This window comes from Mesoplodon bidens (assembly GCF_964165515.1).
Source record: "Mesoplodon bidens genome assembly, chromosome: 8".
Taxonomy (NCBI): domain Eukaryota; kingdom Metazoa; phylum Chordata; class Mammalia; order Artiodactyla; family Ziphiidae; genus Mesoplodon; species Mesoplodon bidens.
This window is the reverse complement of record NC_138165.1, coordinates 79,050,611-79,064,293: the sequence shown is the minus strand read 5'-3', so window position 1 is coordinate 79,064,293 and position 13,683 is coordinate 79,050,611. Positions and strand designations below refer to the sequence as shown.

At 44.8% G+C, this 13,683-nt stretch overlaps 1 protein-coding gene across 8 annotated transcripts in view; it reads right to left on the bottom strand.

Annotated features, from left to right (window-relative positions):
* The window catches only part of LOC308622130 (CASP8 and FADD-like apoptosis regulator), a 91,092-nt gene extending 77,704 nt beyond the window's left edge, over positions 1-13,388 (bottom strand). For 4 of the 8 annotated variants that reach the window (XM_081243269.1, XM_081243275.1, XM_081243276.1 and 1 more), the window contains exon 1: positions 12,232-12,484. The gene's annotated coding sequence lies outside the window, so the exon portion shown is untranslated. The other 4 variants (XM_081243271.1, XM_081243273.1, XM_081243272.1 and 1 more) reach the window with 4 other exon arrangements.
* Between the last annotated feature and the right edge of the window lie 295 nt (positions 13,389-13,683).

Below are 13,683 nucleotides of genomic sequence, written 5' to 3'. Positions count from 1 at the left end.
GCTTGCCGCAGCTAGAGAAAGCCCACGCGCAGCAACAAAGACCCAATGCAGCCAAAAAAAATAAACTAAAAAAAAAAATTTCAAGAAGAGGGCAATTTCTGAAATGTGACAGGCCAAATCAATGGTTCTTAATCAGGGGCAATTTTGCCCCTCAGGGGACATTTGACAATTTTTGGTTAAATTTGAGATATTTTTGGTCATCATAACCAGGTGGTGCTACTGGCATCTAGAGAATAGAAGCTAGGGATGCTGGTGAACATTACACAATGCATATTCCCCTCAACAAAGAATTATCCAACCCTAAATGGCAATAGTGCCAAAATTGAGAAACCCTGCACGAGACAATCTGAAAAAGAAACATGGCTATAATACACACTGAAATGCTAAAGAAAACATAAAAAACATTTGCTCAAATATATAGTTGAGCATTTAAGAAAGTAAGTAAACTTGTAGGAGGGCAAAAAGAAAAAACAACTCAAAACCACAGTGCTGGTTCTTTAAGATTTGCCATATACAATAGCATTAAAACATGTAGGAATGATTCTAACAAAGATATGCAAGACATTAACAGGAAAAAAAACCTATAAAATATTATTGGAGGGGCTTCCCTGGTGGCGCAGTGGTTGAGAGTCCGCCTGCCAATGCAGGGGACACGGGTTCGTGCCCCGTCTGGGAAGATCCCACATGCTGCGGAGCGGCTGGGCCCGTGAGCCATGGTCGCTGAGCCTGCGCGTCCGGAGCCTGTGCGCCGCAACGGGAGAGGCCACAACAGTGAGAGGCCCGCGTACCGCAAAAAAAAAAAAAAAAAAAAATTATTGGAAAGACATTAATAAAGATCTAGATAAATGGAGAGCTTTACCTTGCTCATGAATAGGGAGATTCAATATAATAAAGACATGAGTTCTCTAAAAACGATGCTCTATGGATTAAAAGCAAGGGACTTATGAGGCAGCAATTTATAAATAGTTCAATAGTAATTATGAGAAAAAGAGAAAAGTCCACTGCAAATATTATACTTAATGGTGACATGTTAGAAGCATTCCTTTAAAAATGAGGCTCAAGACAAGTATACGTATGATCATCCCTTCTATTCAACATTGTACTAGAGGACAGAGCTTAGCACTAAAATAAGAAAAAACGGTTAGTTAGAGTATAAGCATCGGAACCAAAGAAACAACTATCATTCTTCACATGCAATAAGATTTTCTACTTGGATAGGAAACCCAAGTATACCAACAGACAAAATGTTAGAATTCATAAGAGGTTAAGGTTTTGAGATATATGATTAATAAATAAAAGTCAATTACATCTCTGTACATTAGCAAAAAACAGGAAGAAAATGTATATTTCAAAGAAAAAATGATACTATTTACAACAACAACAAAACCTGTAAGGTATACAGAATAAATCTAACAAAAGATACATGAGACATTAAAGAAGAAATTATAAAACTTTATTGAAGACTTCAGTTAAGACAGATAATTGAAGAAATGTACAATAATCATGGACAGAAGACTCAGTTTCATCAAGATATCAATTCTCAAATGAATTTATAAATTTAAGCCCAATCAAAAATCCAAATCCAAAAACTTTTGCCATGGACTGTGGCAAGCTAATTTTGAACTGATATGAAGGAGAAAGGCCAAGAATAACCAGTATAAGCTTTAAGAAAAACCAGTTGGAGGAAGTTGCCTTAGCAGATATCAAGATTTAATACAAACGTATAGTAATATGACAAGGAACAGATAATAAAACAACTAATACACAGATGAGAACTCAGAAATTGATCCACACACAGATGTCTAGGGTGGTCCTGTAAGTCAATAGGGAAAGGACATTAATGTCCAGAAATAGTGCTGAGACAACGGGTTATCCATACATATAGAGAGGATAAACTGGGATCCTTTCCTCACACCATTTACAAGTCAGTTCCACATGAACTAAAGTCCTGGACATAAAATTTCTAGAAGACATTCTCCAAGAATATTATTATAACCTACAATTACAAAAATGATTTTGTAAGACATAAAAAGCATACATCCTTTTAAAAATGAAAAAAAGATAAAGAGCAGACTCAGAAGACAAACGTATCATATTTAATTAACAAAGAACTAGTATCCACAATGTAGAAAGCATTTCTGCAAATCAATAAGCGTAAGACAAGCGACTCAAGGGAAGAATAGGCAATAGGCAGCTCCCAGGATAAAAGAAAACTCCAAACAGCCATAAACCATATGAAAAGATATTCAAACCAAAACAGTATTCAGAGAAATGCAAATTTAAACTACAGTGAGATATTATTTCACATTGGCCAAATGCTAGTATCTGTTACCAAATGTCAGAGAAAATACAGTGAGATATGAAACCTTTTACATTGCTGGAGGAATTATAAACTGATATAGCCACTTTGAAGAACATTTGGCAATACTTGGTAAAGATGAAAGCACTCATTACTCCATGACATGAAAATTTCATTCCTAAGTGAATATCCTTTTAAAACTCTTAGACAGATATACCAAGACATGTACATAATGTTCCAGGCAGCAGTAGATGGTATAGCAAAATAATGGAAACCACTTAAAAGTCTACCAAGAAGAGATTGAATAAAATGTCGCAGTGCTTTGATGAAATACTATACAGCCCTGAAAACGAAAAACCATGAATGAATCTCACAAACAAACAAAAAACAAAACAACAAAACAAATATTTTTGCTAAGGCAAAAAGTTGCTAAAGCATGCGTTCCATATAATTAATTTATATTAAGGTCCTAAATGTTAATAATAACACCATATATTGTTTAGGAATATATGTGTGTGTTTGTGTGTGTGTATACTGAAAACATTAAAAGGGATTAACAGAATGTGACTAGATAAAAATACAAAGGGGAAATGACTGAATTTGTAACATTTTACTTCATCAACTCGGCAACAGGTATATAGATAGTAAAATAAATATACCTCTGACCACATTTTCTGACCACAGTACAATAAAATTAGAAAACAATAATTAGCCAAAAGGAAACCCTGTAAGTTTTTGAACAGAAAAAGGCATTTCTCTCTCTCTCTTCTGCACTCAGCATTTACAGTCCAGTTAACAAGTACTACATAAAAAAAACAACCGGAGTGTGCCATACAGAAACTATCTCACAGCATTCAAAATGCTTTTACAGCTTATTTGGTGTATATATATATAGACAATCCTTAGAACAAGAAAGGCTAGAGGCATCCCAAAGTTATCATCAAAAAGAACAAGTCAGATTTTACTTAACATGGTTCAAAGGATAGGGTAGAAGGAGTCGGGAGGGGGATGGCAGGTAGAATAAGTTCTTTAGAGTTTGGTGAAAGGATAGTGCCCACCACTTACCAGCCCCACTCAACCTGAACTTCCTAGTTCAGCACCACACACCTCCTCTGAAGTCAAGGGCTTCACCTCACTCAGGGACAAAGGAGTTGCCCAAGCCCAATTCTTTCTCTTTCCTGCTTTCAAACACCCAGTCCTCCAGATTGACCACTATTTCTGTTAGCGTCCTTTCACTCCTACTGTATTCCCTAACTGGGGGAAACTGGCAGCTATGTGTGTTTAGAATGTTTAAGGAATTCCCCTGTTCTTTTACCCCCCTCACTGGCAAATTGTAATTTAATGACTGTCTCTCCTTTTCCACTCCCACAGAATTTCCACAATGGTACAAACTGTCCCCCACCTTCAGAGCCAGAGCAGTTCCAGTTTCATTTCTCTAGTAGTTGCCAGTGATCACTGAAAACACCAAACAAAGCAGATGTAAGTCACCAGGGTTCGTTTCCACTGGCTAATGGAAAGGGTGTCAGGTGCTAGAAGCAGAAACCACTTCAGTTATTTTGAGTAGAAATACATTGAAATAGGTGCTTACAAAACTGCTGTTAAGGGCTGGAGAAATGGGCCCTTGAGTGAGCTTCTGAGAAAGACTCCCAGGGCTCCCAGAAAGATCTTGTCTCAGCCAAGGCAGTGAGGAAGCAGGAGGCCATCACTGGTAGCACAGAGCTCAAGAACACCTCGGGCAGTGACCCCGAGATCAGAGGGCCAACTGCCACCCCATCTGCCTCCACTCCTCCAAAGCTGGTGACTGGACTTCATAATGCTGCTGCCCAAATCCCCACGTCACCACCACCACGCTTGCCAGCAGAGAAATGAACAAAAGCAGCCAGCTATTGGCCTCTACCCCACTTGTTTACAAATCTTGCCCAAATGCACCTTAATTCACATCCTGGTTGTAAAGGAGTCTGGGAAAGGCAGTTTGTAGTTTTCTACCCTCCAGACAGAGGTGGGAGTGGGTCCTGGGCACCAACTGACCTTAGCCACCAGAGAAGGATATTCCATGAGAATATTTTTATCTTCTTTGTGGTTAGATCCTCTGCACAGACCCCAGTGCCTGACTCCTAGTAACCACTCAATGAGTACTTGAATGAACGAATAAATGGAGTTTTGTAAGTCGCTACCAGCTGACGGCCTCACTTCCTTTGCTCCCCAGATGGGACCTAGAGCATGTGCTACAAACCCTCTTCTGGCCAGCACCTCAATCCTTTTTTGCCCTTTTGCCGCCTGACTGCCAGCTCTGCAACACCTTGGTGTGCCAGAACTTTCCAGTTTGAGCACTGAAAGTCCCATATTCCAGGAAACTCCTCAGTCCCGGGCGAACTGGGATGATCACCTCCACATCCCATCCTCAGATGGTGAGCCTCCACCACTCATACATGTAGAGGAGAAGTCGTGCTGAACGGAGGGGAAAGATCAACCCACACACTTGTAGTCTTCAACCTCAGCTGGCCCCTTACTGCTGCTCGGCATGCTATTCCAGGACTGCGGTCAGCTCCTTTCAACACCCTCTCACAGCTTTCTTCCATCCTACCACCACACACTGGGGCCACTTTTCATCGATGAGCTTGCCACTGATCAAGAGTGAGCTCCGGCAGCCTGCTCCCGTCTCCTGCTGTCCCTCGTCCTCCAGGGCCATCCACTTCCCGTGCCCTCCTGTCTCCATAAGCCCCTGCACTTACCCTTTCATCAACCTCTCTCCACCTTCAGGGACTCCTCCCCTCAGCTTGTAAACATGTTCAGTCTCTTCCATCTTAAAAATAAAGACAACAAAAAACCCCTTCAGGGCTTCCCTGGTGGCGCAGTGGTTGAGAGTCCGCCTGCCGATGCAGGGGACACGGGTTCGTGCCCCGGTCTGGGAAGATCCCACATGCCGCAGAGCGGCTGGGCCTGTGAGCCATGGCCGCTGAGCCTGCGCGTCCGGAGCCTGTGCTCCGCAACGGGAGAGGCCACAACAGTGAGAGGCCCGCATACTGCAAAAAAAAAAAAAAAACCCCTTCAGCCTGAGATCCCCTAGACCAACCAGCCTTTCACTCTCTTTCTTTCATGTGAAGCTAGAATTTCAGAAAGGCAGACTGTAATGTGTACTTCAGCTCCTTCAGCTTCTCAGTTCCCTCCTCAATATGGCTCCACCTGCATCCTCCCTGCCCCACATCCTTTACACGATGACACTCAGGGCCATATTGGAACCTGAAGCAAAGGAAGAATCAGTAATGCGGATACTGTCTTTATTTAAAATTTTGGTATTTTGTTCATCATGCGTCTTTTGCGTTCATGTCAATTTTTTCAAAATCTTGCATTAAAATATTAATTTATCTTGATTTTCACACCCCCTTAAATGTTGTGCCTGAGGTGAGTGCCTCACTCTCCTCACCCTAGTGTCCTCACCTGACAGTGTTCTTCTAGAGGCCTTGGTGACCTCCTAGTGGCCACATCCAAGGTCACATGGAAGTCTTCTTTTACCCAAGCATTCTGACCTGTTCCTTGAAACTCTTCCCCCTTAGCTGATCTCACACCACTGTATTCTACACGGTCCCCCTCTAACCTTCCCTGACTCCTCAGCACCCTTTATGCACCTGCTTCTTTTTTTTTTTAATAAATAAATTTATTTATTTATTTTTGGCTGCGTTGGGTCTTTGCTGCTGTGCACGGGCTTTCTCTAGTTGCGGCGAGCGGGGGTTACTCTTTGTTGCAGCGTGCAGGCTTCTCATTGCTGTGGCTTCTCTTGCTGCAGGGCACAGGCTCTAGGCACGCAGGCTCCAGTAGTTGTGGCATGCGGGCTCAGTAGTTGTGGCTCACGGGCTTAGTTGCTCTGCGGCACGTGGGATCTTCCCGGACCAGGGCTCAAACCCATGTCCCCTGCATTGGCAGGCAGATTCTTAACCACTGCACCACGAGGGAAGCCCCTGCACCTGCTTCTTAAATGAGGGTGTGCCCTAGCATCCACCATCTCTCACCCTGGCCTTTCTGTTCCCTCTGCCTATGGCCTCACCATCTCCAAACAGATCTTATCAGAATGAACTTCCTGAAGTTCTTGCCTGAACCAAATCACTTTCCTAAATTCAAACCTTTCAGTGATTCCTCATCTCCCATTGTAGGTTCTGATTTTCTTTGTATTCAAGGCCCCTCCTGGTCTAGCATCTGCATTCAACTCTCATTAACACACACCTTGCACTTTCAGATTCAAACAAACCTCATCAAGGAGTTCTTTCCCGCGCCTCTGCACATTTGCCTGGATTACTCGCTTCCACTTACCTGCCTGGCAAAACCCTACTCCGTTTGCAGGGCCAGCTGAAGTGTCTCCTAAGTGTAAAGCTTTCCTGGGAAGAACTCATCTAGACTTGGTTAGTAGCTCCTTTGTTCCACCACCATATTGTGTACCTAGCTCCGTGGCACCCAACATAGCTCCAATAGGTGACAGTAAAATGTGGTTAAATCAGGCTTTTCAGCCTTTCTCAGAGAATGTCAACTTTGCCTCCAACCATCTGGTATTGAAAACACATAACGTTCCCAGTAGATAGCTGCCAGCATGACTGGTCCCCATCATACTTAAACCTATCCAAGGACAGACATACTTAATATTCCATTCTTTGTACTGCTCTGGTCATGGCATGCCTGAAAGCAGGTCATGTTCACTGAGCCACAGCCTGCAAGCAAATGTAATTTCCCAGCAACGTTACAAAACTGAGCCGCAGTGGGGAGAAGCCTGCCTTGCCAGCTGCAGAAAGCAGCATGCAAACCTGAACGTTCAGGTGTCCGGAAATCCCCACTGAGATATGAAGTTGAAGGCCCCGAGGGAGTCACTCAGAAGTTTCTAAAATGGTAAAGGAGAAGGGGTTACATGATCCTGGGCAAAAAGAATGTGACCACCTCTTAGGAGTTCAGTGCATCCCTGAACATAACAGGACCCACCTTCCTCCTCCTCCATCCGTGTACAGGAACCTGTGGGTGTGGGCTCTGTGTGTAGCAATTCGAGCAGCTAATATCATGAACCCATCTTTACTACATCTGTAGGCATTTTAACCCTAAGATAGTGCACAAAGTGCCACTTTGTGCCCTTTTCCCCCAATATTTAAAATGAGGTATTTAGTAATAGATCATCATGTGGGTTCTGATTTCTGCAATGCTGCAGAAACATAGTCTAGAAGACCATGTACTGAGGCTGAAGCATAAACACATTCCAATTTGAGATTATTTAATGCATAGTTTTTAATTTTTTTGTTTTTTTAAATTTAATATTTAATAATTTTAATGCACACTTTTAGCTACTGATACATAATGTATCAACAGCTAAAAGTATGCATTAAAAAATTGTTTGGCTTCCCAAGCACTGCATTTCAATTATAACAAATTGCCCACAAACTGTAGATGATCCCAATTATAAAATGGCATAAAATTAGAAGGTATATTTTATAAAGTTCTTTGATGAGGCTCAGCCCCATGACTCTCAGGGAAACTCCTACAAATTTCAACATAACATTACCTCAAATAACTTCCCTGGTTCGTAACAGCTGCATACGGGTTGCAGAAAATGAAGGAATGAAAGAACCCCAGAAGGAGAAAAGATCAAGATTGAAAGGAGATCATGAATCATCTAGTTGGATACAGACAGGTGAGCAGAGTCACTAGAGAAATCCATTTCATGCAGTGGCCCACTCCTCCCGAATCAAAGTTATTTTCACTAGGGCAAACTTCTCATACAGAGCCCAAACCCCTCAGAGTACCTCCCCTCCTCCGCCCAACCCATAATCTAGTTCAAGACACTTATCTCAGTGTTCCCTGGACAGTGTTTTTCTGTCCCAACATCTTTGCTCAAGCACTTGCCTCCAGTTGGAAAGCCCCTTCCCTCTTTTCAGTCCCTGCCTGTTGAAATTCTATACCATCTTTCAAGGCATCTCTTCCTAAAGTTGTCTTGATTCCTAAATCAGGTCATCTCCTCCTGCTTCATAGCACTGTTTTCACTTTCTTCTTGAGTACTATCATATATGGTAAGCTCCCACTCATCTGCATTAGGCTGTGGTGGGTGCTGACCACGATCACCAAGCTCACCCTCCTAGGCCTTGAACAGACTGGTCATCATTACAGAGCTCCAGCAGGCCTGTACTTGTGTAATGCCTACTCATCCTTTCATAATCTACAATGAATACGGAGGAGTAAGAACCACACTTGGAACTTGGTTGTTAGATCCAGGAGACAAAGCCCGTGAAAGGAAGTTTTGGCAGTTCTATGGGGGTAACAATGCTGTTGTTGGAAAGCTGGGTGACGCACCATGCAGGGCTTCCTGGGAGCAGACAGGACCTCATCATGAACAGACAGAATACAATGTCTCCAGCCAAGCTCACCAGACATCCCCTGGCCTTTTAGCAAAAGGTACATCTCCCCAGGACGTTTGGCTAAAAATGTATCCTTTGCACTTATCACAAGTTCTAAAACTCTAAGATTTATGGGTGAGAGTTTTCATTTTGCTAAACCTCCAGGCCAGTCCTCTGTGTGTAGTATGGACTCAAAAGTGCCTAAAATTTAACGTAGTTTTTCCTCAAGTAGGACAGTCCTCAGACATCCCCATGATTACTGATAGCATCATACAAAATAAGAAAAATAAAAGAGAGCAAACTACATATTTAAAAAAAAATACTTAGACTGTATTCAAGTGCATAAATGTCTGGAAAAGACAATAAACTGCAACTTTGGGTTATCTTAGGGAATGGACCCCTGCAGGCTTTCTTTATTTACTTGGCATGTATTTTAACCCAGATAATTATAATACAATTTGACTGAAAATTTTTTAAGAGAAAAAATATTACAATATAGAGTGTTAAATGCAATCCTATGGTTAAGTGCAAAGATAGCCCCTGAGTATAGGGAAGTATAGAGGAAGGGAATCCTCACTTCCTCTATGGATGGTTGTGAAGTCTTTCTCGAGGAGGTGGCAGTAGCCGAATATAAAGGAGAAATAGGTCATTTCAATCATTGTGTTTCTTACGTAACTGATTTACTCTGTAACCTGTTACCACTTCCCCAACCTGGCCCAACCGGTCTCCTCCCATTCTAGACTGTTGATTCTAGACCCTCTTCTAGGCTGCCTTGAATCCAAGTTAACTTTGCAGGTAATTTTGCTGGGTCTCCCCAACCACTCCGTGATTTTTTTCTCTGTGGGGATAAAAAACAAGTTCAGATCCATCTCTATGTTCCCAGCACCCAGAACTCTGCCTGGCCTTGAAGAGTGCAATATATATTTATACTGAATTATACTGAATTAAAGGAAAGGAGGCATTTCAGTCCATAAACACGAGTTTAATTAGCCTTTGGGGTCCTGTAAGGAAGAAATAACCAAAAAGAATTCATTCCTGAGATTGTAAAAAGCGAAAGACGCTCCTGGCGACTTGGAGTGCTGTGGGTGAGTCCCAAGGAGGCTCAAGGGCGGGCTGAAAGCGGGAGACTCAAGCCTTTTTTGCCGGGATCAGGGGACAGTGCCCCGACGCCCCCAGAGCTGAGGGCGACGCCAGCAGGGGGCGCAGGTCGGGAGAAAGGGTTCTCCGTCTATTCACCCCCGGGCAGCCGCCTGCTCTTCCCAACGGCTTCCGCCGGGAACCTCGCCCACCCTTGCCGGACACGTTCGTACCTGACGCTCCGGAAAAGCAGAGCACGTGCGTTGGCGTGTCCAATCACGTAAGTTAGTTAGGTGTCTGGCATACATCCGTGCACTTCGATAAGTGGTTATACTTTTGTATACTTTATGGTCCAGTACTGTACAGTAGTACAGTGTCATTATTTCAAGCTCAGGAAGTCCACTCGATGCAAGCCCCTGTGCCAGCTGTTGTAGTGTACTACTGAACTTTTCGAGGTACTATACTGTAAGATTAAAAATGTTTTCTTTATTTTTTGTGTTTTTTTATGTACTATTTATGTGAAAAGTAGTATAAATCTATTACAGTACAGTACTATATACCCAATTGTGTTAGTTGGGTACCTAGGCTAACGCTGGACTTAACCAACGTGCTCCGGTTTGTATGTAGGGGACTTACTTGTACTTGTACTTGTACTTCAGACAGGACCAGGAACTGGAGGAGAGCATCGCAGGCGCCAAGAGGCGGCTTCCAAGGCAGGCATAAAGCCTCTGTGCGCTTCCTCCCAGCAGCCTGCCAGGAAGGCACAGCCCAAACAAAACTTCCTGCTCCAGAACCCTCCGCCCCTACACCTTAAAAACTCCACAGGAGCACACGGGTGTCCCTCCAGAAAGTAAACTCTCCCTTGTGTGGGCAAAGAGCCCACCTGGCATTGCGGGGAATTACTTGCGTCAGGTCAGGAACCAGTGGGCGTGGCCGCTGCGCTCCGCCACCCTACTAAGAGCCGGGCTGGGACCCGCCTGCCCCCAGGGATCAAACCTACTTCCATTTCAGCTGCCAATCGGCCCTCGGCCACCGCTCAGAAAAAACTGCCGCCGACTACCCTCCCGACACTCCAGTCGCGCAAGATTCCCAGCGGGAAGGGGGCAAGGGGCACCCAGCCCCTGCAGGCCTGCAGGTGGATTCACCTTCGAGAGCGGGTGCCAGGTAGTAATACTGTTAAATGAAGTGTAAATGTCAGTTACAAACAAATGTAAAACAAGAAGTCGTTAGGAAAAGCCATTTTAATCAGGACGTCCAACCCAGAAGCTGTAAGTAAAATAAGTATTACTATTAAAAATGCAACTTCTGTACAGCAGACACATTCAAAAGTCCCTTCCAAACCCGAGTCTCTCTCTCTCTCTCTCTCTTTTTTTTTTTTTAATTTTGGGGTTGGCCCAAGTTTTTAGCCTCTCCCCATGAAACTTTTTAACGATTATTTAGGGGAACCACCGGAGGGAAATTACCAAAAATTCAGTTTCCCTTATCTGAAATCTCTTATCTGAAGCAGGTCAAGCCTGCCAGAGACCGGTCTGGTCTTAGTTTTAGATTATCATGGCCTGTCGGTGTCCAACAGTTCCCTACTGGCACTACCTCTCTTTTCGTAAATAAATTTCAAATGTCAACAAATGAAAATATTCGAGAGCTTTAGAGTCCTTGAACTTACTCCTGTTACTTGAACCAAAAATTTGTTCTTAATTTCAATGGTCTTTGTTCTATTGCATTCCGCTGTTAATAATTTAAAAGAATATGCCCTGACCAGACATTCCCCAGACCCTTTGAAGGGAAAAAGGGTGGGGGAGGGGAGGACACGTTTATTTCAAGGCTCTACAAAAAAATCTTTTATCAGTCAGTCATTCCGAACCTTCCCAAGGCAAGCTATTCTTCCAATTTGCCAAAATACGCATCTCACTGCTTTGAGAAATAGCAACCCTGACCTACTTCACCAGAGAGTAAAAATTCTTGTCTCTCCTGTTGCTTCCGTCAAGACACACTACTGCACAAAAAGTCCTAGTTCTCATCAACTTTGCCAAAGGAAGACTGCCAGATCTTTTGAGCAGGTCACCCCCGGAATTGAGCAACCCTCAGGATGTTCTTAGGCAGGTCCCCGGTGTCCTTAGGCAGGATACCGGGGACCTGCCACAAAGCTCACGGCCCGTTTTCTAGTACTTCAGTTTGGGGCGAGAGTCACCGGGTCTGGGCGATCCGCCGCTCCGACCGCACCGGAATCCCGGAAGACTCAAGCGCCCCTCCAGAGAATCGGGGCGGGGGCGCTCCGGCCCGCCTGGTGCCCGCGGGGCAAATCGGAGATAAGAGATCGGCAGGACTGAGTCACCTGCCAGAAGGCCCACCCCTCCCCTGGCCCCTGCCAGGCACCCCCTGCCCAGGCCGAGTGCAAGGAAGCGCCAGTCGGGGAACGCGAGAGGATGCGGGGCCTGACGTCGGGCGGGGAGCTGGGGAGGGTGGGGAGCTGCGGGGTCCCGCGCGGGCACGTACCGTCCTGCCCGCGGCTAGGCTCTCCTTTGGCTGCGACCCGTCAAGACTTCACTCCTCTGACATTTGAAAATCGCAGGCAAGATGGAGGAAAAGAAACCGAAAGCCTGAAAGCGGATGTGCCTTTGCTGGCCAGTCCCGCATGCGCTCGCCTTGCTCACCTTGGTCTTCTCTCGTATCGTACAAAAGCTTTAACCCTCTAAAAGGTTGATGGTCTGACATTCACTGCGTTAGACCCAGAGACCCCACCCCCACCCCACTCACCAGCCCTTTGAGTTGAAACACTGCCGTGCTGTTCAACAACCCGCCTGCCTGCTGTTTCCTGTTTACACCCGCTCTGACTGGGCTTGCTGTGAACTCTGGGTGGTTGCCTAAGTACGCAGATCTACTTGTCACTCTGGACAGAAATGTGGACAGAACTGTGGACAGAAGTTCTTGTGCCCAAGAGCACAGTGAGGCCAAACAAACGGAAACCTTGGAGTTTGGAACACAGAAAGGTTTTTTGCAAGGCCATGCAAGAAGAGGAGGTGGCCCGTGCCCTAAAAAAGCCTGGAGCTCCCCAAAGGGTTTCGGCAAAGCACTTTTAAAAGCCAAGTAGTGGGGGCTTCCCTGGTGGCGCAGTGGTTGAGAGTCCGCCTGCCGATGCAGGGAACACGGGTTTGTGCCCCGGTCCGGGAAGATCCCACATGCCGCGGAGCGGCTGGGCCCGTGAGCCATGGCCGCTGAGCCTGCGCGTCCGGAGCCTGTGCTCCGCAACGGGAGAGGCCACAACAGTCAGAGGCCTGCGTACCGGGGAAAAAAAAAAAAAAGCCAAGTAGGGGGTGGAGGGGGTCGCAGGATACATGATCAGCTCGTGCACAATTCTCTGATTGACTGATGGTGAGGTAGTGGGGTGGTGTCACAGGAGTGAACGTGATCAGTCCTTAAGCTTCAGGAGGCCTGGGGCTCTGTGCTCACAGTCGTCAAATAGTTAACATCTTCCTTTTGTTGAAGCGGGGGGGGGGCGGTTTACATCTGCAAAACAACTCAGGAAATGTGCGTCAAATACTATTATCTAGTACTTCAGAGAGGAGCTACAGCAGAGGACATGGCGGGGGAGGCCTGTCCCACGGGAAGGCCCCCATGGGGTCCTGCTCTTTACTGCACTTCTAGTGTTTGTTACGGATGCCTTGGAAAAATAATAAAGAGCGTATGTAAAAGCGCTTTATGCTTTATTCCTCGTAACTACTTTCTTGTGATTTTTTTAAAGTTTCTAACTTTTCTTAAATATATTTAAACTTACAGGAAAGTTGCAAAAATAATACCAAGAAAAATTCACCACCGTATGACAGCATGAGGAGCTCTGCTGACCCACTCCCTAATGAAACTGATGAAAATTGTTTTAAGACAAGCAAAAACAACCATTTACAGCCTTGGAAATATTCCCCAAAGGGTAAATAAATATCTATTCAAGAA